The 24,548-nt window shown below is 47.6% G+C and overlaps 1 pseudogene; it reads right to left on the bottom strand.

The window, feature by feature from the left end:
* The window catches only part of LOC143956787 (uncharacterized), an 802,170-nt pseudogene that overhangs the window by 404,942 nt on the left and 372,680 nt on the right, over positions 1 to 24,548 (bottom strand).

Genomic DNA, 24,548 nt, shown 5'->3' with positions numbered 1-24,548 from the left:
AAAATTACCCCAAGAGCGCAGCGACGACTCTTCCAAGAGGTCACAAAAGACCCCACAACAACGTCCAAGGAACTGCAGGCCTCACTTGCCTCAGTTAAGGTCAGCGTTCATGCCTCCACCATCAGGAAAAGACTGGGCAAAAATGGCCTGCATGGCAGAGTTCCAAGGAGAAAACCACTGCTGAGCAAAAAGAACATCAAAGCTCGTCTCAATTTCTCCACAACACATCTTGATGATCCCCAAGACTTTTGGGACAACATTCTGTGGACCGATGAGACAAAAGTGGAACTCTTTGGAAGGTGTGTGTCCAAGTATATCTGGCGTAGAAGGAACACTGCATTTCATAAAAAGAACATTATACCAACAGTAAAATATGGTGGTGGTAGTGTGATGGTCTGGGGCTGTTTTGCTGCTTCAGGACCTGGAAGACTTGCCGTGATAAAAGGAACTATGAATTCTGCTGTCTACCAAGAGATCCTGAAGGAGAATGTCCGACCATCTGTTCGTGTACTCAAGCTGAAACGAACTTGGGTTCTGCAGCAGGACAATGATCCTAAACACACCAGCAAGTCCACCACCGAATGGCTGAAGAAAAACAAAATGAAGACTTTGGAGTGGACTAGCCAAAGTCCTGACCTGAATCCTATTGAGATGTTGTGGTATGACCTTAAAAAGGCCGTTCATGCTCGAAAACCCTCTAATGTAACTGAATTAGGACAATTCTGCAAAGATGAGTGGGCCAAAATTCCTCCAGGACGCTGTAAAAGCCTCATTGCACGTTATCGCAAACGCTTGGTTGCAGTTGTTGCTGCTAAGGGTGGCCCAACCAGTTATTAGGTTTAGGGGCAATCACTTTTTCACACAGGGCCATGATGGTTTGGATTTTTTTTTCACCTTTAATAATAAACACCTTCATTTACAAATTGCATTTTGTGTTTACTTGTGTTGTCCTTGACTATTGTTTAAATTGGTTTGATGTTCCGAAACACTTAAGTGTGACAAACATGCAAAGGAACAGGAAATGAGGAAGGGGGCAAACACTTTTTCACACCACTGTATATGTGTGTGTGTTTATGGAAGGTGTGGATCCAGAAGGAGTGATGATGAAGTAGAAATCTCTCTCTGTCTCCTCCTCTATGGGGATCAAGAATCTCACTGATTTTGTGGATTGGATGATTTTCCCCTCACACACTGATCAGTCATCGGGTTGTGTAACAGTTGTGATTGTCGGAGCCACAATGGCGTCACTCCCACGCATGATAACGGCTCGTCAGCTGAAGCAACAGCATGAATGAATGAATGAAATACTTGTATAGCGCACAATGTGAACTGAATCGCCTCTAGGCGCTGTGGCGAGCTTTGATCATCTGCTAAAAGAGGAAGGTCTTGAGTTTTTTCCTAAAAGCCAGGTGATTTTCTTCCAGGCGGATGTTTATTGGTAGAGCATTCCATAGCCGAGGCCCTTGGACAGCGAATCTCCGATCACCCTTGGATTTATACCGGGCTTTGGGCACGAGGAGGAGGTTTTTGTTGGCTGATCGAAGACTGCGGTTTGGTGTGTAATGATTTATTTTCTCCATTAGGTATTGCGGAGCGGTTTCTTCAGTGCGCGTGTGCCGATGATGTCATGCAAATATAGGGGAGATCTCCTGAATTGTGCAGGTTTAGGAGATATCTGGGGTAGCTTTAGGTAAGACTTATTATAGACATACCTGTAGTAAAAAGGGGTCTGTAAAGGGTTTACAAGCACTTTAAAGTGAATAGTTTGCATGCTTAAAGAGGCTTGAAGCCACGTGTATGTTAAAGCGGGAGTCCGCCGGGACTCCGCGTTTTTTTTTTTTTTTAAAGTCAGCAGCTACAAATACTGCAGCTGCTGACTTTTAAAATAGTGACACTTACCTTTCCAGCGCACCCGCGATGTCGGCACCCGTAGCTGATCTCTAGATCGACACTCGAGTGCTGCCGCCGCCATCTTGGGTATGGGAATCAGGAAATGGAGCCTTTCGGCTTCATTTCCCGGTTCCCTACTGCGCATGTGCGAGCCGCGCTGCGCAATGAGGACAGTCCCCGCTGCCTCTGGGATCTGTGTGTTTCCCAGCAGGCAGCGGGGCACTTGCGGAAGGGGGCGGGCACTTGCGGAAAGGGGCGTAATGTACGCCCCTTTCCTGCAGAGAGCTAGCCCGGAAGTGGGTGCAGTTACCTGGATTATCCAGGTAACTGCACCCCCCTCCCCCCTGAAAGGTGCCAATTGTGGCGCCGGAGGGGGGGAGGAATCCGATGAGCGGAAGGTCCATTTTAGTCGTCTTTTTTTTCCCATTTTAGTGGCGTTAATACATAAAGTTTCAATTTGTGTGGGAGCCTTAGCCCTTGTACACACGGTCGGAGATTCCGACGGAATGTGTCCTATCGGACCGGTTTGTCGGATAATCCGACTGTGTGTGGTCTGCATCGGAATGTTTCCGTCGGAATATCTGTCGGACCCAATTTTCCAACTTGTTGGAAATATTTTCCGACAAACTGGTCTGATAGGACATACTCCAATCATGTGTAGAGAACTTTGATAGGACAAAGTGCCACGCATGCTCAGATCAAATTCCTACATCAAAGCTATTGGCTACTAGCCTGAATGTAGTCCCATCGTAATGAAATTACGTCATCACGTTCTGAAAGATCGGATTTTTCGACAAATTAGTCCGACCGTGTGTATGCAACAGTTTCGGACAAGATCCGACGGACAAAATTCAACGGATTTGGTTGTCGAAATCTCCGACCGTGTGTACAGGGGCTTAGAGAAAAGAGGTTTACTGTATATACTGGAGTATAAGCTGAGTTTTTCAGCCCATTTTTTAGGCTGAAACCACCCCTCCCCCTCGGCTTATACCCGAGTGAGCCGTACAGCAGCCGCACCTTTGATTACAAAAACAGCAAGTGTCTCCCACTGTGTTATACTGTCTGTTCGCTGGCTGTCAATTGTAACAAAGCTCCTCCTCCTCCTTGTCCGTGATACAGGAACACTGATACCATGCTGGGAAACTGTATCAGTGTTCCATCTATCATGGACGAGGTGGAGGTGGGGCTTTGTTGCATAGATGTCCGCCAAACAGACTGCATAGCACAGTGGGAGACACCCACTGTTTTAGTAATCAAAGGTACGGCTGCAAGTGGGCACAATGAGGCTGCAAATGGGCGGATCAACAGGTAATACAAATGTTACAAGAGGAGACTCAGAAAAACAAAATCTTCTATACTAATGATAGATTGCACCATTTATGTAATTATTGATCTGGCCATAGTAACACTTTTTTTTTTTTTCAATCAAAAATGTTTTATTTAATTTTCCAATTTGCAACAAAAAAAGAACTCACAACACACAAAGCATTCCCACAAAACAACCCAACCAAACAAAACAAAAACTTGTTACACTTTAGTGCCAACGTCATAACATTTCCAGGGATAAGAAGTGTTCTTTGAAAACTTTACACCAAAAAGAGATCTGTCCATTCAGGGTCATGAACCATTTCACTGCCAGGTCCTCACATCGTACAGACCTGACAGCAGGGGGTTAACACACAATCCTGTTGCTGCAGCCACTGGGATTGTGTGTTAAACTGACAGGTCAGGTGAAAACTGCCACCCGATTGGTCACACATACCCCCAGAACTGACTCTTCCCCGCCATATTTGCAGGGCTCCGCTTACCCATCTGCAGTCCTAGGACCAATGTTATTATCTATATCTAATTCCTCTACCTCCAATTTCTGTATGGACAGTCTTTTTATTAAATAAAAGGTGATTCTATTGGAGTACAGCTGTCCAGATCCCTTCCTTTACATTCCCAGGACCAACATGGCGAGTGCGGGGGCGGGGGGAGAACGATGGACACACGTCCACTCTCCTCCCCTTCTTGCTTTGACCCAGAAAGCAAGGTTTATGATGTCACTTCCAGGTCAGCCTCTCAGGGTGTGTGTTGCAGTGTGATTTGCATCACAAAACATTCAGTGGAGCCCAGAGGAGACATTGGGGGTCTTTTAGTCCCTAGATATCTCTTTAAAGAGAACCTGTCACCTAAAAAAAATATCACATACAGGACTTTCTGTCCCCTATTTGATGAAAGAAAATAGTTAACGGAAATCCCCCCGCCAAAAAAATATATTTGAGGCCCCCACCTCCACATATATGCCCATACAAATGTAAACACATGCCTCAGGGGTTCCTACAAGTGAAAATGTTGATTGTGATACATGTTACATATAACCGCGCACGCCGGAGTCAGAGCAATAATTCTAGAACCAGACCTCCTCTGTAACACTAAACTAATATCTATAGAGTTTTTTTTAAATGTTGCCTATAGGAAATATAGGTTACTGAAGTTTGTCACCATTCCACAGTGCACATAATTTAAGATTTGGCAAATTTGGTATCCATTTACTCAGTGTAACCTCTTTTTTCATATTTTACCAAAAATGTGGGTAATTTATTGCATTTTGTTGCCCTAAATTTTACTTTAGTGTTTTTTTTACTGAAATTTTGTGTTTTCTAGACCAATGAGGTAATATCGTGGGACATAAAAAAAATTAAAACTACCACTATTTTATTCTTTAGGGTTTCTGCTTTCAGAAAAGATATAATGTTTGGGGTATTTACATCATCTTCGAGGCTAAAATTATTTTTTAAACATGTGTGCAAAAAAAAAAAAACGCAAAAAAGGGCTCTGGCAGCAAAAAGGTTAAAGTGAACCCCAGCTGGAGGAATTTCAGTCCCCAGAAGTGGTAGGAATATGACCTCACACTCAGCCCCCGATCTCTTGTAGGTGTGCTGTATGAATAGTCTATGGAGAGGAGTAATAGCTAAACAAAGAATGAAGATAACAAGAACATCCATTCTACACCCGATGAGATCCCCGAGACTTTCATCAGAACCAGATGGAATACAATTAGCCAGCTGAACTTAAGTGATACTGTTAAATACATTCCATAAACAGCAGCAACCCAGTGTGGGAAGGCTTAGGAAGTTGCTTTCTCACCAAGCCAAGACTTCTCTCTGGCTGGTGTCCCAGTCACAGACCTGCCTGCAAAAATGTCACCCGTGAGAGGAGATAAAATATGGAAAGGAGGCATTTATCATGGGAGGGGAGGTTTGGAGAAGGTGTGCTTAGCTGGAGCCCTGACACCTGACTTATGGTGTATCAACAGTCAGAAGAACCTGGAATGGACTCTCTTAATGAGGCTTCAGAGGCTTTGCAAGATGCCACTTGACCCCATCCTAGTCTCTGGTACTGCGACAGTGTCAATCATGTATTAGCTCAGGATCTGGCAATGAAGAAAACACTTGGTATCATTGCCCAGTTAGTGAATGATGAAAATGCATTACATGTTCTGTTAAAGCTCCATAAAAAAGATAAATATATGAATTATGAGGAAAACAAGTCAGTGGAACCGATCATTACATTCCAGTTTGCTCCCAGATTTTGTTTTTATAAAGTAGCATTTTATATTTTCACTTCATCTCTACCTTATGGGATAACATTGGGGCTATGAAACTAATGTAACACCCGCAACTTCTTTAATACCCCCCGTCTTCCAGAGTTCCCTCTCTACAAGCTTCTCTGCTGAAACTTGTGAATCCTCTGGTTGCAGATTATCCCGGTATTAACTGTAAAATCTTTGTCACATTCAGAGCATTAAAATGGCTTCTCTCCAGTGTGAACTCTCTGGTGTATGATAAGCAATTTATTGGTTTTAAAAGCTTTGCCACATTCAGAACACTGATATGGCTTCTCTCCAGTGTGACCTCTCTGGTGTGTGATAAGATTGGATTTCCGTGTAAAAGCTTTGCCACATTCAGAACACTGATATGGCTTCTCTCCAGTGTGAACTCTCTGGTGTATGATAAGGTCTTTCTTGGTTGTAAAAGCTTTGCCACATTCAGAACACTGATAGGGCTTCTCTCCAGTGTGAACCCTCTGGTGCTTGATAACATCTGACTTCCGTGTAAAAGCTTTTCCACATTCAGAACACTGACATGGCTTCTCTCCAGTGTGAACCCTCTGGTGCTTGATAAGATCTGAGTTCTGTGTAAAAGCTTTGCCACATTCAGAACACTGATATGGCTTCTCTCCAGTGTGAACTCTCTGGTGTGCCATAAGATTTGACTTCTGTGTGAAAGCTTTGCCACATTCAGAACAGTGATATGACTTCTCTCCAGTGTGAACTCTCTGGTGTCTGATAAGGTCCTTCTTGGTTGTAAAAGCTTTGCCACATTCAGAACACTGATATGGCTTCTCTCCAGTGTGAATCCTCTGGTGTTTGATAACATCTGACTTCTGTGTAAAAGCTTTGCCACATTCGGAACACTGATATGGCTTCTCTCCGTTGTGAACCCTCTGGTGTATGATAAGATTTGACTTTTTTGTAAAAGTTTTATCACATTCAGAACACTGAAATGCTTTCTCTTCATTGTGAACCTTCTGGTGTGTGATACGTTTTGACTCCATTGTAAAACCTTTGCCGCGTTCCAAACAAGAAATATCTTCTGAAATGACTCCTCTTATGTATACATGGGATGGACTTTACTGTAAAGCCATTGTCACTTCCAGAACACTGAAATGACTTCTCTCCTGTTGTCCTCTGAGGCTGGATCAGTGTTGAAGAGGATCCAAAATATTTATGACTTTTAGAACACGGATATGTTTGAGTCCATTATGAATTCTCCAGTGAACTGCAATAAAAATTTTCAGTCACTTATAACACCCATATGGATCGTTTTTCATGTGACTTTATTTTATTGATGAAGACCAGCATGACCAAAAACTTGGTTCCTCAGTCCACCTGTACAGAAAAAAATAAAAGTCAGAATTCTTTAATAAAAAGGGTTTTAATAAAATTACTTCATTTTTTTAACATTTTATATTAACTGCTTCCCACTCAGCCTATTGTAATATGACGGCCAAAAGGAGCCATATTTTTCTGGGAGAATTGTTTACATGGGCATTCCAACATGTAAATCACTTTACTTGTAGAGCAATTAATAAATCTTTTAATTTTAAATGTTTTGGATCGATCTGAATCAGTGAATATCTGAGGAACATGTGAGGTACATTGAATGAAAGTACAAATGAGTGAATTAACAGATAGAGAATGTTGAAAAAAGGGCAGACATGTGACCCCTGATAGTGCTAAGGGTTAAATATTTCTCTACCTAGAACAAGCAAAAAGAAAAAAAAAAATATGGTCAACAAAAAAGTTTTATGGAAAAACTCCCAAAGTTTCAGACTAGAGATGGTCTTGCGGTTCACCCCACGGTAAGTTCTCAGCGAATTTTGTTCGTTTGTGATTCGCCAAACTGGTGGACTTTTGGCGCTGTTCGCGGCGGCCATATTTGTTTGCATTGTGAAGAACTTTGACCCATGACACATCCGTCATGGGGTACAGGACAGCCAATTGAGACATTTCAGCACATGGACAATTGGACATACCCCCTACCTTATAAATAGACCTGATCTGGCGGCCATTTTACATTCTGTCTATTGTCAGTGTAGGGACAGGACGCTGTGTGGAGCAGGGACAGTTAGTTTAATCACTAGCTATTACTATTAGGTCCACAAAGGTCCTTTTAAAGGACTTATATACTGTACACTAGGGATGAGCTTCGTGTTCGAGTCGAACATATGTTCGACTCGAACATCGGCTGTTCGCCCGTTCGGCGAATTCCGAACGTTATGGGCCGTTCATGCCAAATTCGTGTGGCGCTCATGGCCCACAATGCACTGCATCATCGCAGTGCATTGCTGGCTCATGATTGGCCAAGCATGCACTGTGACCCCGCATGCTTGGCCAATCACAGCGCCAGCAGCGAGGAGAGCCATGATTGGCCACAGGCAGGATGCCTGTGGCCAATCATAGCTCAGGCTGTGTAGTACACGCCCCACACTATATAAGGCCGCCAGCGCGGCGGCCTAGTGTAGTGTGTTGGTGTCTGAAGCAGTTAGTGGGTGTTCTGTGTACCTTCAACACAGTACACACCGATCGTTATCGGCCGATTTTCGATCTTGCTGTTGTGTAGTGGTTGTTGTCTGTGTGCCCTGACCGCAGTATACACCGCTATATTCACCTCACCTATATAGCTAGTGATCTATCTTTTATAATAGAGCTTGCAGTCAGTATTGTTAGGAGATAGTGCGTGCTGTCTGCATGCTCTGTACCCAGTACACACCGCTATATCCACCTACATAGCTCTTCTCTATTTGAGCCCACTTGCCATCTGCAGGAGTTATTGGAAGTTGTGTGTGCCTCCAGCACAGCACAGTATACATCTGTATATACCCCTTTATCTCTGGTGTTCTATAATAAAGACATCTGCAGGAGTTAGTGGGTGTTGTGTGACTCCAGCACAATATACACCTGTATCTACCGTTATTGCTGTTCTCTAATAGAGCCATCTGCAGGGCTTAGTGGGTGTTGTGTGACTCCATTACACTGCTGTTTTACCCAACTCCCTTCAGGCCATTACCATGTCTGGAAGGCCAGCAAGGAGAGGCAGACAGGCGCGAGCCGATAAAAGAGGGCAAGCAGGCTCTGTGTCTAGAGACAACAGTGCTGGTCGTGGACGTGGTGCATTGTCATCAGCACGTGGCCATGGGACACGCTTGTCCTTCTCGGCAGCTGGACATGTTGAACCGCAACATGCCAACGACTTGGTAGAGTGGATGACCAAGCCCTCTTCATCCTCCTCATCCTCTCTCCCCCAGTCTCAGGGTACTAGCAAAGCAGCTGCCAACGCATCGTCTTCCCTCCTCTCAATGTCATCATCAGTGACTCCTTCCCTAGACCCACCACGTCCTCCTGAGGAGTCTCCTGAACTCTTTGAGCACAGTGTTGGGTACATGGTCCAGGAGGATGCCCAGTGTTTTGTGGGCTCTGATGATGACACTCAGCTAGAGGAAGGCAATAGCGTGAGCGCAGAGAGAGGGGATGCTCAAGAAGGACAGCAATCTGGCAGTCATGTTCCACAAGCTGCAGCATACTGCCAGGTTTGCTACAGCGATGAAGAGGGAGGGGATGATGAGGGCACTGACTCCACGTGGGTGCCTGGTAGGAGAGAGGAGGAGGAGGAGGCACATGTCCAACGAGGCAGGATGCCCTCCGGGGGCCAGCTTAGGGGCAGCACACCGACTGAATCACACCGCAGAGCTCCGCCTGTGCAGGGCGCTGCCTCTGCATGTTATTCTAAAAGTACTTTGGTGTGGGCCTTTTTTGAGACGAGTGCATCAGATCGCACTGCTGCTATTTGCAACATATGTCTCAAGCGTATCTCGCGTGGCCAAAACATCAGCCGCTTGGGCACCACATGCTTGACCAGACATATGTTGACCTGCCATGCAGCTCGTTGGCAAGCGTACCTCAAAGATCCACACTAAAGAACAAAGCGGACCTCTCCTTGCTCCTCATCAGCTGGCATCTCCAACCCCACTAGACCTTCAGTCCTCTCTGAAACCTGCTCTGAGAGGAATGAAGGTGTAAAATTAGGTGTGTCACATCCAAGTGCTTCCGGGAACTCTGCTAGCGGTACACCCACGTCTGATTATAGCAGGCAAATGTCCCTGCCCCAGCTGCTGGACCGACGAAAGAAGTTCACTCCCAGCCATCCACATGTCCAGCGGTTGAATGCTAGCTTGGCTAAATTGCTAGCACTTCAACTGCTGCCTTTTCAGTTGGTAGACTCGGCCCCCTTCCGTGAGTTTGTACAATGTGCGGTTCCTCAGTGGAAGGTCCCTAAACACCACTTTTTCTCACGGAAGGCGATTCCGGCTCTCTACCGGCATGTGGAAGGCAATGTTCTTGCCTCGCTGGACAGGGCGGTCAGTGGTAAGGTGCATATTACTGCTGACTCATGGTCCAGCAGGCATGGACAGGGACGTTACCTGTCTTTCACGGCCCATTGGGTCACTCTTCTGGCAGCTGGGAAGGATGCAGGACAAGGTGCAGTAGTGTTGGAGGTTGTTCCGCCACCACGCCTCCAAAATGCTACTATTGGTTGTGACACACCTCTCTCCTCCACCCCCTCCTCTTCTTCTTCCTCCATGGCCTCTTCCAGTGCTCTGTTCTCAGAACCAGCGGTGCTCCGTAGGCGTTCCAGACCATGCCGTGCTTGCGCTGGTTTGTTTGGGGGACAGGAGCCACACTGGGGCGGATGTTTTGTCAGCTCTGCAGGGGCAGGCCGAGAGGTGGTTGACGCCACGCCAGCTTAAGCCAGGAATGGTGGTTTGTGACAATGGCACCAACCTCCTCTCCGCCCCCCAACAGGGACAACTGACCCATGTGCCCTGTGTAGCTCACGTCCTTAACCTGGTGGTGCAGCGGTTCTTGGACAGGTACCCGGGCTTACAGGATGTCCTGAAGCAGGCCAGGAAAGTCTGTGTGCATTTCCGCCGATCATTTAATGCCTGTGCTCGGCTGGCTGAGCTCCAAAAGGAGTTGAACCTGCCCAAGAACCGCCTTATATGTGACATACCCACCAGGTGGAACTCAACGTTGGCCATGCTGCAGCGGCTGCACACGCAGCAGAGGGCCATCAATGAGTACCTGTGCGACTACGGCACCAGGACAGGGTCAGGGAAGCTCGGTTTTTTCTCACCACGCCAGTGGGGCATGATCAGGGATGCATGCACTGTCCTGTCACCGTTTGAGGAGGCCACAAGGATGGTGAGCAGTGACAGTGCATGCATCAGTGACACTATACCTCTTGTCCACCTCTTGGAGCATACGCTGCGTGGAATAATGGACAGGGCACTTGAGGCAGAACAGAGGCAGCAAGAGGTGGACTTCCTTGCCTCTCAAGGCCCCCTTTATCCAGACAGTGTTCCTGCTGTGCCACCCATCACACAGGAAGAGGATGAGGAGGAGGAAGAGGAGGAGGAGGATGATTGTGTCAGCATCGAGGTGGAGGCTGGCACTCAGCATCAGCAGCAGCATCAGCAGCAGCAGTCTTGTAGGGATGATTTACAGTCCCAAGAAACACGTGGACTTGTACGTGGCTGGGAGGAGGTAGCTGCGGATCATGTTGCCCTTAGTGACCCAGAGGACTCCGGACCGAATGCCTCAGCTAACCTACGCTACATGGCCTCCCTGATCCTGCAAAGCCTGCGGAAGGATCCTCGTATTCTTCAGATCAAGGAGAGGGACCATTACTGGCTGGCCACTCTCCTTGATCCACGGTACAAGGGTAAGGTTGCCGACCTTATCTTGCCATCGCAGAGGGAGCAGAGGATGAGACATCTCCGGGAGGCCTTGCAGAAAGGTCTGTGCAACGTGTTCCCATAGACTGGGAGGTTACAAACTCCTGGTCCTGGACAACGTGTTGCTGAAGCATCAGTCAGAAGGAGCGGTGGAGAAGGTGGCCGTCTGACTGATGCTTTCAGACAATTTTTTAGTCCACAGCCCCAAGGTATGATCGGTTATAGCAACCATCGCCAGCGTCTGATTTACATGGTGCAGGAATACCTAGGGGCAAGGTCAGACTTGGACACCTTTCCCACCAAAAATCCTCTGGCTTACTGGGTCTTGAGGATGGATCACTGGCCAAAGCTTGCACAGTATGCAATTGAGCTACTGGCCTGTCCTGCATCCAGCGTTCTTTCGGAACGCACCTTCAGTGCTGCTGGTGGCTTTGTTACCGATCACAGGGTGCGCCTGTCCACCAAATCAGTTGATCGACTGACCTTCATCAAGATGAATCAGTCTTGGATCACCCACAGCTACCAAGCACCTGAAGCTGATGTAACAGAATAATTTTTTTTGAAATATCACATCCCTTCAAGACTGCCTATGCTGATGCTGAGTGACTGTCCTGTTATGTTGATTGTCTATCCTCTTCCTCCTCCGCTGATATGTTGGAAGAATATATCTGGTTCTGGGTGATGCCATTAGCCCAATTTTTCTGCCCCTGTTTAACAGGGGCGTTTAAGTACAATTTTTGATGCAATGCTTTGCAGCAGGGCTAATTCCTGCAATAAAACTAGAGTATATGGTAGAGGTTGCAGTGTGGTGGCACCAGCACCAGTGCCTAAGGCCCAATTTTTCTGCCCCTGTTTAACAGGGACATGTAATTACAATTCTTGATATAATATTTCACAGGAGGGCCCATTCCTGTGCCCACCCAGAGTAACGTTGAGGACTTATAGTGTTGTGGCACCAGCACCACAACCACCAAAGGTCAATTTTTCTACCACTGTTCAACAATGGCATGTAATTACAATTCTTGATATAATCGTTCATAGCAGGGCGCTCCAGCGCCCAGCAAGAGTCACTTTGAGGGCTTACAATGTTGTGGCAAAACCAACACCTTGTTCTGCCATTTCTGCAGAGCATATAGGGCAGGCCCCTACTTTCAAACATCCAACTTACAAACATCTCCTACTTGCAAATGGAAGGAGACAACAGCAAGTGAGATGAAAAAAGATGGACGGCAAAACAAATTATACAGGGGTGATAACCCTTCCCTATGTTTTCCAAAAAGCTTAAAAAAATGTTTTTTTTGACTGGAGCTACACTTTAAAAATGTACCAGTTGAAAATTACAAACAGATTCAACTTAACACAACAAACCTACACAGTCCTTGTCTTGTTTGCACCGCCTGTATACTGCTGTTCTGAGTATATAGGGCCTGGGGGCCACACGCATTTCCTTTTTTTAATATGGGTACGGGGTTCCCCTTAATATGCGTACAAGACCCAAAGGGGCTGGTAATGGGCAGGGTGGGCTACCCATGCCTTTTTTCTCAATGGTTTTCAACCATATTGCAGGAACCAGATATAACAATAAAACCGCAAGCAGTTTTCAATGATGTTATTTCCGTTAAATGTCATTTTGTGCAGGGACTGTTCTAAACACGGGAAACACGTGGCACTTCACAGGCATACTACAGACACCCCCCAGGCACCATATTTAAAGGAATATTTCACTTTTTTTTCACTTTAATCATTATTAAAATCAGTGCTCCCGCTAAAACGGCCATTTTTAAAAACATTTTAGGCATTGACCCATGTCCCCTGGGGCAGGAGCCAGGTCCCCAAACCCTTTTTAGGACAGTATCTTGCATATTAGCCGTTAAAATTAGCACTTTTAATTTCGAACGTTCGAGTCCCATAGACTTCAATGGGGTTCTAAAGTTCGTACGAATTTGGGGTCCGTTCGAAAGTTCTGGTGCGAGCCGCACCGGGGGGTGTTCGGCTCATCCCTACTGTACACCTATACAGGGTTGTAATACACTTAGAATATACTTTCTTTCAAGTATATTATGGTGCACTGCTGACTGCTGTGCTGCTGAGTGCTTGCTGACCGATTCTGCAGCTGTCTTTTATCAGTGTAGAGACTGAAGGACAGTTTGGTGTTTGGAGCAGGGACAGTCTGCAAATCACTAGCTACTAGGTCCTTAAAGGTCCCTTTAAGGACTGGTATAGGTGTACATTATATAGGGTTGTACACGTATAATAATATACTTTCTTTCAAATATAGAAAGCATATTATAGTGCACTGCATGTAGTGCTGCTGACCAATTCTGCAGCTATCGTTTCCCAGTGTAGGGAGGGACAGTTTGGTGTTTGGAGCCGGGACAGTCTGCAAATCACTAGTTAGCTACTTTTAGGTCCACAAAAGGTCCTTTTAAGGACTGGTATAGGTGTACTATTTGGTGTGCAGTATATAGTGGTGTAATACACGTATAAAATACTTGCACATATAGAAAGCATAGTATAGTGCATTTCCACTGTGCAGCATTGTGACTGCTGAGCGATTCTGCAGCGATACTACAAAGAGTGACAAACGCAATTTTAAAAAAGTATTATAACTGGTGTGATAGACCAGTGGCCCCCAAAAATGACAGATTGAAGCGGGGTGTTAGATACCTTCTTCCACATACATACTGCACTTCTCTAGAGACTTTTGTCACAGGGGCATTTAACCACCTCAATACAGGGCACTTACACCCCCTTCCTGACCAGACCAATTTTCAGCTTTCAGCGCTCTCACAGTACCCATATGAAACTTGCGTCCTTTTTTCCACACAAATAGAGCTTTCTTTTAGTGGTATTTAATCACTAGTGGGTTTTTTATTTTTTGTGCTATAAATAAAATAAAACTTAAATGTTGTGAAAAAAAATGCCTTTTTCTTTGTTTCTGTCATAAATTTTTGCTAATTAGTAATTTTTCTTCATACATTTTGGCCAAAATTTATACTGCTACCTATCTTTGGTAAAAATAACCCACATCAGTATATATTATTTGGTCTTTGTGAAAGTTATAGAGTTTACAAACTATGGTGCCAATCACTGAAAATTGATCACCTCTGATCAGGCCTTCAGTACATCAGGTGTATCTCATTTCTTGAGACACTAACAAGACAGGAAAGTACAAATACCCCCCAAATGACCCCTTTTTACAAAGTAGACATCCCAAGGTATTAAGTAAGTAGCATGATGAGTTTTTTTGAAAGCGGGAGTCCGCCGGGAGTTCCGCCGTTTTTTTTTTTTTTTAAAAGCCAGCAGCTACAAATACTGCAGCTGCTGACTTTTAAAATAAGGACACTTACCCGCTCAGCGCGCCAGCGATGTCGGCACCCGAAGCCAATCTCTCGATCGTCTCTCGGGTGCTGCCGTCGCCATCTTGGGTATGGGAATCAGGAAGTGGAGCCTTTCGGCTTCATTTCCCGGTTCCCTACTGCACATGCGCGAGTCGCGCTGCACAATAAGGATGGTCCCCCCTGTCTCTGGGATCCGTGTGTTTCCCAGCAGGCAGCGGGGGACTTTCGGAAAGGGGCGTAGATTCTGCGGAAAGGGGCGTTCCTTTCTGCAGAATCTACGCCGGAAGTGGGTGCAGATACCTGTACTGTACAGGTACCTGCACCCCCCCTCCCCCTCTGAAAGGGGCCAATTGTGGCGCCGGAGGGGGGGAGGATTCCAATGAGCGGAAGGTCCACTTTAGGGTGGACCTTCGCTTTAAGTTGTCATTTTTTCCCACAATTCTTTGCAAAATGAAGATTTTTCTTTTTACAAAATTGTCAATTATCAGGTTATTTCTCACACACAACATATACATACAACAAATTACACCCCAAAATACATTCTGCTACTCTTCCCGAGTACGGCAATACCACATGTGTGAGACTTTTACACAGCCTGGCCACATACAGAGGCCCAACATTGATGTAGTACCTTCAGACGTTCTACGAGCAAAAATGACGCATCTCATTTCTCAACCACCTATTACACTTTTGAAGGCCCTAGAGTACCAGGACAATGGAATTTCCCATAAAATGACCCCATTTTGGAAAGCAAACACCCCAACGTATAATCTGTGAGGCATAATGAGTCTTTTGAATGGTTAATTTTTTTTCAGAAGTTTTTGGAATATGTGGAAAAAAATTAAAACGCATTTTTTTTTTTACACAAAATTGTCAATTTATAAGATATTTCTAACACATAACATGTATATAGCAAAAATTACACCCCAAAATACATTCTGCTACTCCTCCCGAGTATGGCGATACCACATGTGTAGGACTTTTACACAGCCTGGCCACATAGAGAGGCCGAACATTGAAGTAGTACGTTCAGGCATTCTAGGAGCATAAATGACACATCTCATTTCATTCCTACCTATCACACTTTTGAAGGTCCTGGACCACCAGGACAGTGAAATTACCCACAAAATGACCCCATTTTGGAAAGCAAATACCCCAACGTACATTCTATGAGACATGGGCTGCAAATAGGTACTCAGGTACTCTGATGGGCTGGAGATAGTTACTCTGGTACTCTGATGGCCTGGTGACAGGTACTCGGGTACCCTGATGGCCTGGTGACAGGTACTCGGGTACCCTGATGGCCTGGTGACAGGTACTCGGGTACCCTGATGGCCTGGTGACAGGTACTCGGGTACCCTGATGGACCGTGACAGGTACTCGGGTACACTGATGGATCTTGACAGGTACTCGGGTATCCTGATGGATCTTGACAGGTACTCGGGTACCCTGATGGATCTTGACAGGTACTCGGGTACCCTGATGGATCTTGACAGGTACTCGGGTACCCTGATGGATCGTGTCAGGTACTCGGGTACCCTGATGGATCGTGACAGGTATTCGGGTACCCTTATGGGCCGTGACAGGTACTCGGGTACCCTGATGGATCGTGACAGGTATTCGGGTACCCTGATGGGCCGTGACAGGTACTCGGGTACTCTGATGGGCCGTGACAGGTACTCGGGTACTCTGATGGGCCGTGACAGGTACTCGGGTACTCAGACGGACTGGGACAGGTACTCGGGTACTCTAATGGACTGAGATTGACAGGTACTATGAGGGGTAATGACATGTCCTCTTTATTGGGGGGGGGGGAATCAGTGTGATTGGTGTACACTGTAGGCGGTAACGAGATGTTATCGCAATCTCCTCCTCACACACGACCAGTGTGTGAGGAGGAGAACCCGGTAACATCTCGTTATCACGGTTTGTTTACATTTTAGTGATCGGCTGTGAAAGGATCACAGCCAATTACGTGGGTAAACAGCCGGCCAATGGCTGTTTACCAGCGTCGGTGATGAGCAGTGTTCCCAGGGAACACGCCGCCACCGACGTGCATGCGCAGAGCACTCGTGATCGCGCCCATGCGCCGTGCACAGTCGGGGTGTGACCATCTGTGATTGGCCGTGACTTCATCACGGCCGATCACGTGGTAAACAGCCATAGCCAATGGCTGTTCACCCCCTTCGTGGCAAGCGGTGTCTCCGTGACACGCTGCCACCAAAGAAACGGATGCGCGTGCACGATCACGCGCATTCCCTGTTTAAACGGGAGGCCGTCATATGACGGCCTCCTGCCGCAATAGGTGCGCCGCCTGGCCGTCATTTGACTGCCGGGGGTCAGCAACCAGTTAAAAAATGACAGGCAGAGGAAGAGGCAGGCCCTTCCGCAGGGGTGGTAGGGATAGGGCAGGAGCAACAGACTTGAGCTAAAGTGGCAAATTGCAGAATGTGCGTGCGATTACGTCAAAGGACACACCAGACTTGGTTGAGTGGCTCACTCTTCCTCCTTTCGATTTGCAAACTCTTCTTCACTCTCTGCTGTGTGCACCCCCAAAGACACTACCACCACCACCACCACCACCACATACACTCCGCTTGAGTCACAGGAATTATTTTCTGATCCATCACAAGACATTGCCGATGCGCAGCCACTCTTGGTATTGGATCAGGAAGAGGAGGTAGCAACAACCGCTACTCAGCAGTCTGATGACAGTACCCAGATCAGCCCAAGGAGGAGGTTGGTCCCCGGTGTTGCTGCCTACTCCGAGATCTCTACTTATAGCGGTGGGGAAGGTGACGTCGATGATGACGTGTCTAGTGATGTCACGTGGGTGCCCACAAGAGAGGAAGAGGAGGGGACTGAGTTCAGAGGGAGATATGGACCAGCAGATAGGGAGGAGAAGCAGCAATAACTTACATTGCACAGGAGGGACAAAGCAGACTGCAAATGTATCAGGAGCGAGTCATCGTCCATGTACGGTCACATCTTGCGCTCCCAGGACACCGGCACATGACTCCGCAGTGTGGGCTTTTTTTTAACGTGTCCGCTGCTGACAATAGCGTTGCCATCTGCAGCCTTTGAAGTCAACACATAAGTTGCAGTAAGCCCAACACTCACCTAGGGACGACCGCCTTAAGAAGGCACATGAGCAGCCATCACCGAGCCGAGTGGGAGCAACGGAACACACAAAGCCACACTGCAGGCTCTCACCGTCCAGCCTCGTCTTCTATTTCTCCTTCTCCTCTCTCCTCACAATTATCCTCCACTCCATCATCATCATCATGCCATCCTCAAGTTTTTCTGGAAAAAGGCAGGCTTCCGTGGGCCAAATGTAAAAAAAAAAAAAATGATGACGCCGGATAACCCTCTTGCCCAACGGTTGATGGCTGGCTTGTCAGAGCTCATAGCCCACCAACTACTGCCATATAAACTGGTGGACTCGGAGGCCTTTCACAAATTTGTGGCCATTGGAACACCACAATGGAAGGTCCCAGGAAGGAAGTATTTCTCAGAGAAGGGCATCCCAGAGCTATATGGCCATGTTCAGCGACAAGTGAATGTATCTCTGGCACACAGTGTCGGTGCCAAGATACATCTGACCACAGACACGTAGTCTAGCAAACACGGGCAGGGAAGGTATATCACTTTTACTGCCCACTGGGTGAACCTTCTGACGGCCGTCAAGCATTTAACCCGTGGCACCCACGTAGATTTGGTTTTATAGCCATGGAGTGCATGCAGGATTGCCTCTTCTTCTTCTCCTCCTCCTCCAACTCCATCCTCCTCCTCGGCTGACTCTGCCTTTTCCGCTGCTAGCGTCTCTTCCGCTGCGCCTCCCAAGCTCCCCAGAACCTATTCCACATGCCAGGTGAGACGTTGCCATGCCGTGCTGCGTCTGTTGTGCCTGGAAGCCAAGAGCCACACTGGCCCGGCACTCCTTTCAGCTTTGCGTTCACAGGCAGATCAGTGGCTAACACCGCTCAATTTGACAGTTGGTAAAGTGGTGTGTGACAACGGTGCCAATCTGCTTAGCGCATTGAAACAGGGCAAAATTACACACGTGCCATGCATGGCACACGTCTTAAACTTGGTCGTGCAGCAATTCGTTGTCAAATACCCTGGGGTCCAGGACATCTTGTGGCAGGCAAGGAAAATCTCGGCCCATTTCAGAAGATCTTACATGGCCATTACTACCACTAACTACTGCAGATGCCTTTATGAGAGAACACCAGCAATAAAGGGTAGATACAGGTGTATACTGTGCTGTGCTGTAGGCAGATCTGCACTATTGTAATGTACAACACAATATATAGAGTAGAGAGGTCAGCACTATTGTAATGTACAACACAATATATAGAGTAGAGGGGTCAGCACTATTGTAATGTACAACACAATATATAGAGTAGAGGGGTCAGCACTATTGTAATGTACAACACAATATATAGAGTAGAGAGGTCAGCACTATTGTAATGTACAACACAATATATAGAATAGAGAGGTCAGCACTATTGCAATGTACAACACAATATATAGAGTAGAGGGGTCAGCACAATATTATAGTCATAGAGCCCCTTATACTGCTGGTCAGGGGGGACAAATGATTTGGGTCTGTGGTCAGCAGGATGAAAACAATGTTCAGCCATAGTGGTCAGTGGGAGGAGAAATGTCTTCCATCTGTTGTTACAGACTATGGTATCGGGGTACAGGGATGTGGGGGGTCAGACAACACATGGGGTATCACCTTCTGTTGTATAACCACAGAAATCACCCAGCACGCTGGAAGATTGTCAGGAGAACCCCAAGTTCCCAGCCCAGACAGGGGTAACAGCTGTATAACAGCACACACACTCTATTATCCCACCACTGCCACACACATGACAAGGATGGAAGCCACGGGAACTAGAAAACCAGGAGAGGACCTTGTATGGTCGAGGAGGGAAGGAGAGGGAGATTATTGTGATAGACTTGGCACAGCCTGCAATACCTCTGACCACCACTAGAGGGAGACTCCACCCATATCTTGCTGGCTGACCACACACAGACAGATACAAATCTTACATACAATCTGGTGCACTATGAGGGTTGGGGATCAGTCTAATAATCAGCACACACTTCTGGGGTTCTTCTGGCACCACTATAAGCTAGAAATCTTGTGATACTCCCTTTTCCCACTATCCATGTACACCCCCACACCAGACACAGGACAAGGGGGAAGCAAGGGGACAGGGGGGCAGTTGGGGGGGGTAGATGGGGATGTCAAGGAAAAAGTTCCCATTATCACTGGTTAGTGTGGGGGAAGGGGGATGCCTGCTGTTATCAGTTGATTAAATACATTGGGGGGGATGTTGGGCATTAGTTATTAGTAGAAAAAATGGGGCAAGAACAAGGGGGAGACAGAGGTTCTAAATAGAGAGACAGAAAGCACTGTTGCTAAGGTAGTTTTACGGCAACAATGGGGGACCAGAAGTGTAAAAAGGGGGCAGTGAGGTGGGAGAGGGGCAATACGGGGCACAGGGGGTGAACAGGAGAACATGAGGGGGGGGGATGGTAAAGATGTGGGGTAAACTGGAAGGCAGTGAGGAAACAAGGAACTAAATAGGAAGGCAGTGGGGGGATGGGATGGGAGTGGTGGTCAGTGGGAGATACCTGGCTGCTGATGGTATCCTGTTCCGGAGGTTGATGTGAAGCTCCTCTGATGAGTCTTCTATGGTTGGGGTCCTTTCGGATGGTTCCTCTTGGCTCCTCTGATGAGTCTTCTATGGTTGGGGTCCTCTCGGATAGTCCCTCTTGGCTCATCTGATGAGTCTTCTATGGTTGGGGTCCTCTCGGATGGTCCCTCTTGGCTCCTCTAATGAGTCTTCTATGGTTGGGATCCTCTCGGATGATCCCTCTTGGCTCCTCTGACAAATTTTCTATGGTTGGGATCCTCTCGGATGGTCCCTCTTGGCTCCTCTGATGAGTCTTCTATGGTTGGGGTCCTCTCGGATGGTCCCTCTTGGCTCCTCTGATGAGTCTTCTATGGTTGGGATCCTCTCGGATGATCCCTCTTGGCTCCTCTGACAAATTTTCTATGGTTGGGATCCTCTCGGATGGTCCCTCTTGGCTCTTCTGATGAGTCTTCAGTGGCTGAGTGGCTTTTGACTCTTACCAGCACGGTGAAGGGGGAAATCTCTCCCAACTCTAGGCTTCTCTTCCTCCGGCTTAAAAGTGTCCACAATCAGGGGAAAGTTCTCCTCAGTGCCCCCGATGGAAGATGGAGGCTTCTTTTGCTGGCTGAGAGGTGTGAGGGACGTTCTGTGTCTGCACTATAGATCTGGGAAGACTCCAATCACATTGTGAGCCAACTTCCTCACAGGGGACACCTCCCTCACAGATGCCCTGGGGCCACACTAACCACAAACAGTGTGGGGGAGGGGGTTCACACAAGAGGACCCCACCCTCCATTCTCTGGGATGACACAATAGAATCTCAATCCAGATTTGTTATGTGAAGAAGGTTTGTTGGATGTTCTTCTGGTAAGTGGAGATAAATTAACCTTGATTATTGTGCGCAATGAGGATAAGATTAGGTGGAGCAGGATGGGGAATTTTTCTCCAAGTACAGGCATACCCCACATTTAAGTACACAATGGGATTTATTTACTAAAGCTGAAAAGTGCAAAATCAGGCTCACTTCTGCATAGAAACCAAAGAGCTTCTAACCCCGACTTGTTCAATTAAGCTTTTGTAATAAAACATGGAAGCTCGTTGGTAGGGATGAGCCAAACACCCCCCCGGTTCGGTTCGCACCAGAACTTTCGAACGGACCCCAAATTTGTACGAACGTTAGAACCCCATTGAAGTCTATGGGACTCGAACGTTCGAAATTAAAAGTGCTAATTTTAACTGCTAATATGCAAGATACTGTCCTAAAAAGGGTTTGGGGACCTGGCTCCTGCCCCAGGGGACATGGGCCAATGCAATTTTTTTTTTTTAAAATGGCCGTTTTGGCGGGAGCACTGATTTTAATGACGATTAAAGTGAAAAAAAGTGAAATATTCCTTTAAATATGGTACCTGGGGGGTGTCTGTAGGATGCCTGTGAAGTGCCACGTGTTTCCCGTGTTTAGAACAGTCCCTGCACAAAATGACATTAAACAGAAATAACATCATTGAAAACTGCTTGCGGTTTTAATGTTATATCTGGTTCCTGCAATATGGTTGAAAATCATTGAGAAACATGGCATGGGTAGCCCCCCCCCTGCCCATTACCAGCCCCTTTGGGACTTGTACGCATATTAAGGGGAACCCCGTACCCATATTTAAAAAAGGAAATGCGTGTGGCCCCCAGGCCCTATATACTCAGAACAGCAGTATACAGGCAGTGCAAACAAGACAGGGACTGTGTAGGTTTGTTGTGTTAAGTTGAATCTGTTTGTAATTTTCAACTGGTACATTTTTAAAGTGTAGCTCCAGTCAAAAAAAATATTTTTAAGCTTTTTGGAAAACATAGGGAAGGGTTATCACCCCTGTATAATTTGTTTTGCCGTCCATCTTTTTTCATCTCACTTGCTGTTGTCTCCTTCTGTTTGCAAGTAGGAGATGTTTGTAAGTTGGATGTTTGAAAGTAGGAGCCTGCCCTATATGCTCTGCAGAAATGGCGGAACAAGGTGTTGGTTTTGCCACAACATTGTAAGCCCTCAAAGTGACTCTTGGTGGGCGCTGGAGCGCCCTGCTGTGAACGATTATATCAAGAATTGTAGTTACATGCCATTGTTGAACAGTGGTAGAAAAATTGACCTTTGGTGGTTGTGGTGCTGGTGCCACAACACTATAAGTCCTCACCGTTACTCTGGGTGGGCACAGGAAGGGGCCCTCCTGTGAAATATTATATCAAGAATTGTAATGACATGTCCCTGTTAAACAGGGGCAGAAAAATTGGGCTGCTGGCACTGGTGCTGGTGCCACCACACTGCAAGCTCTTCCATATACTCTAGTTGTAGTGCAGGAATGAGCCCTGCTGCAAAGCATTGCAACAAAAATTGTAATTAAACACCCCTGTTAAACAGGGGCAGAAAAAGCAGCCCCAGGAGGAAGTCAGCACAGCACAGGGATGGTGGGACCCCTTCATAATAAGCAGCCCCAGGAGGAAGTCAGCACAGCACAGGGATGGTGGGAGCCCCTCATAATATGCACAGCAGAGGTACAGCCCCAGGAGGAAGTCCGCATAGCACAGGGATGGTGAGAGCCCCTCATAATAAGCATCCACAGGAGGAAGTCAACATAGCACAGGGATGGTGGGAGCCCCTCATAATATGCACAGCCGAGGTACAGCCCCAGGGGGAAGTCAGCATAGCACAGGGATGGTGGGAGCCCCTCATAATAAGCAGCCCCAGGAGGAAGTCAGCACAGCACAGGGATGGTGGGAGCCCCTCATAATAAGCAGCCCCAGGAGGAAGTCAGCACAGCACAGGGATGGTGGGAGCCCCTCATAATAAGCACAGCAGAGGTACAGCCCCAGGAGGAAGTCAGCATAGCCCAGGGATGGTGGGAACCCCTCATAATAAGCAGCCTCAGGAGGAAGTCAGCACAGCACAGGGATGGTGGGAGCCCCTCATAATAAGCAGCCCCAGGAGGAAGTCAGCATAGCATAGGGATGGTGGGAGCCCCTCATAATATGCACAACAGAGGTACAGCCCCGGGAGGAAGTCAGCACAGCACAGGGATGGTGGGAGCCCCTCATAATAAGCAGCCCCAGGAGGAAGTCAGCATAGCACAGGGATGGTGGGAGCCCCTCATAATAAGCAGCCCCAGGAGGAAGTCAGCACAGGGATGGTGGGAGCCCCTCATAATAAGCAGCCCCAGGAGAAGTCAGCACAGCACAGGGATGGTGGGAGCCCCTCATAATATGCACAACAGATGTACAGCCCCAGGAGGAAGTCAGCATAGCACAGGGATGGTGGGAGCCCCTCATAATAAGCAGCCCCAGGAGAAGTCAGCACAGCACAGGGATGGTGGGAGCCCCTCATAATATGCACAGCAGATGTACAGCCCCAGGAGGAAGTCAGCACAGCACAGGGATGGTGGGAGCCCCTCATAATAAGCAGCCCCAGGAGAAGTCAGCACAGCACAGGGATGGTGGGAGCCCCTCATAATATGCACAGCAGATGTACAGCCCCAGGAGGAAGTCAGCATAGCACAGGGATGGTGGGAGCCCCTCATAATAAGCAGCCCCAGGAGGAAGTCAGCACAGCACAGGGATGGTGGGAGCCCCTCATAATAAGCAGCCCCAGGAGGAAGTCAGTACAGCACAGGGATGGTGGGAGCCTCTCATAAAATGCACAGCAGAGGTACAGCCCCAGGAGGAAGTCAGCATAGCACAGGGATGGTGGGAGCCCCTCATAATAAGCAGCCCCAGGAGGAAGTCAGCACAGCACAGGGATGGTGGGAGCCCCTCATAATAAGCAGCCCCAGGAGGAAGTCAGCACGGGGATGGTGGGAGCCCCTCATAATAAGCAGCCCCAGGAGGAAGTCAGCATAGCACAGGGATGGTGGGAGCCCCTCATAATAAGCAGCCCCAGGAGGAAGTCAGCACAGCACAGGGATGGTGGGAGCCCCTCATAATATGCACAGCCGAGGTACAGCCCCAGGAGGAAGTCAGCACAGCACAGGGAGGTGGGAGCCCCTCATAATAAGCCGCCCCAGGAGGAAGTCAGCACAGGGATGGTGGGAGCCCCTCATAATAAGCAGCCCCAGGAGGAAGTCAGCACAGCACAGGGATGGTGGGAGCCCCTCATAATAAGCAGCCCCAGGAGGAAGTCAGCACAGCACAGGGATGGTGGGAGCCCCTCATAATAAGCAGCCCCAGGAGGAAGTCAGCACAGCACAGGGATGGTGGGAGCCCCTCATAATATGTACAGCAGAGGTACAGCCCCAGGAGGAAGTCAGCATAGCACAGGGATGGTGGCAGCCCCTCATAATAAGCATCCACAGGA

The sequence above is a fragment of the Lithobates pipiens genome, unplaced genomic scaffold (genome assembly GCF_037356315.1).
Source record: "Lithobates pipiens isolate NorthernLeopardFrog02 unplaced genomic scaffold, aLitPip1_a1.2 Scaffold_41, whole genome shotgun sequence".
In the NCBI taxonomy this organism is placed as follows: Eukaryota; Metazoa; Chordata; class Amphibia; order Anura; family Ranidae; genus Lithobates; species Lithobates pipiens.
Note: the sequence above shows the minus strand (reverse complement) of the source record. Positions and strands in the feature narration are given on the sequence as shown.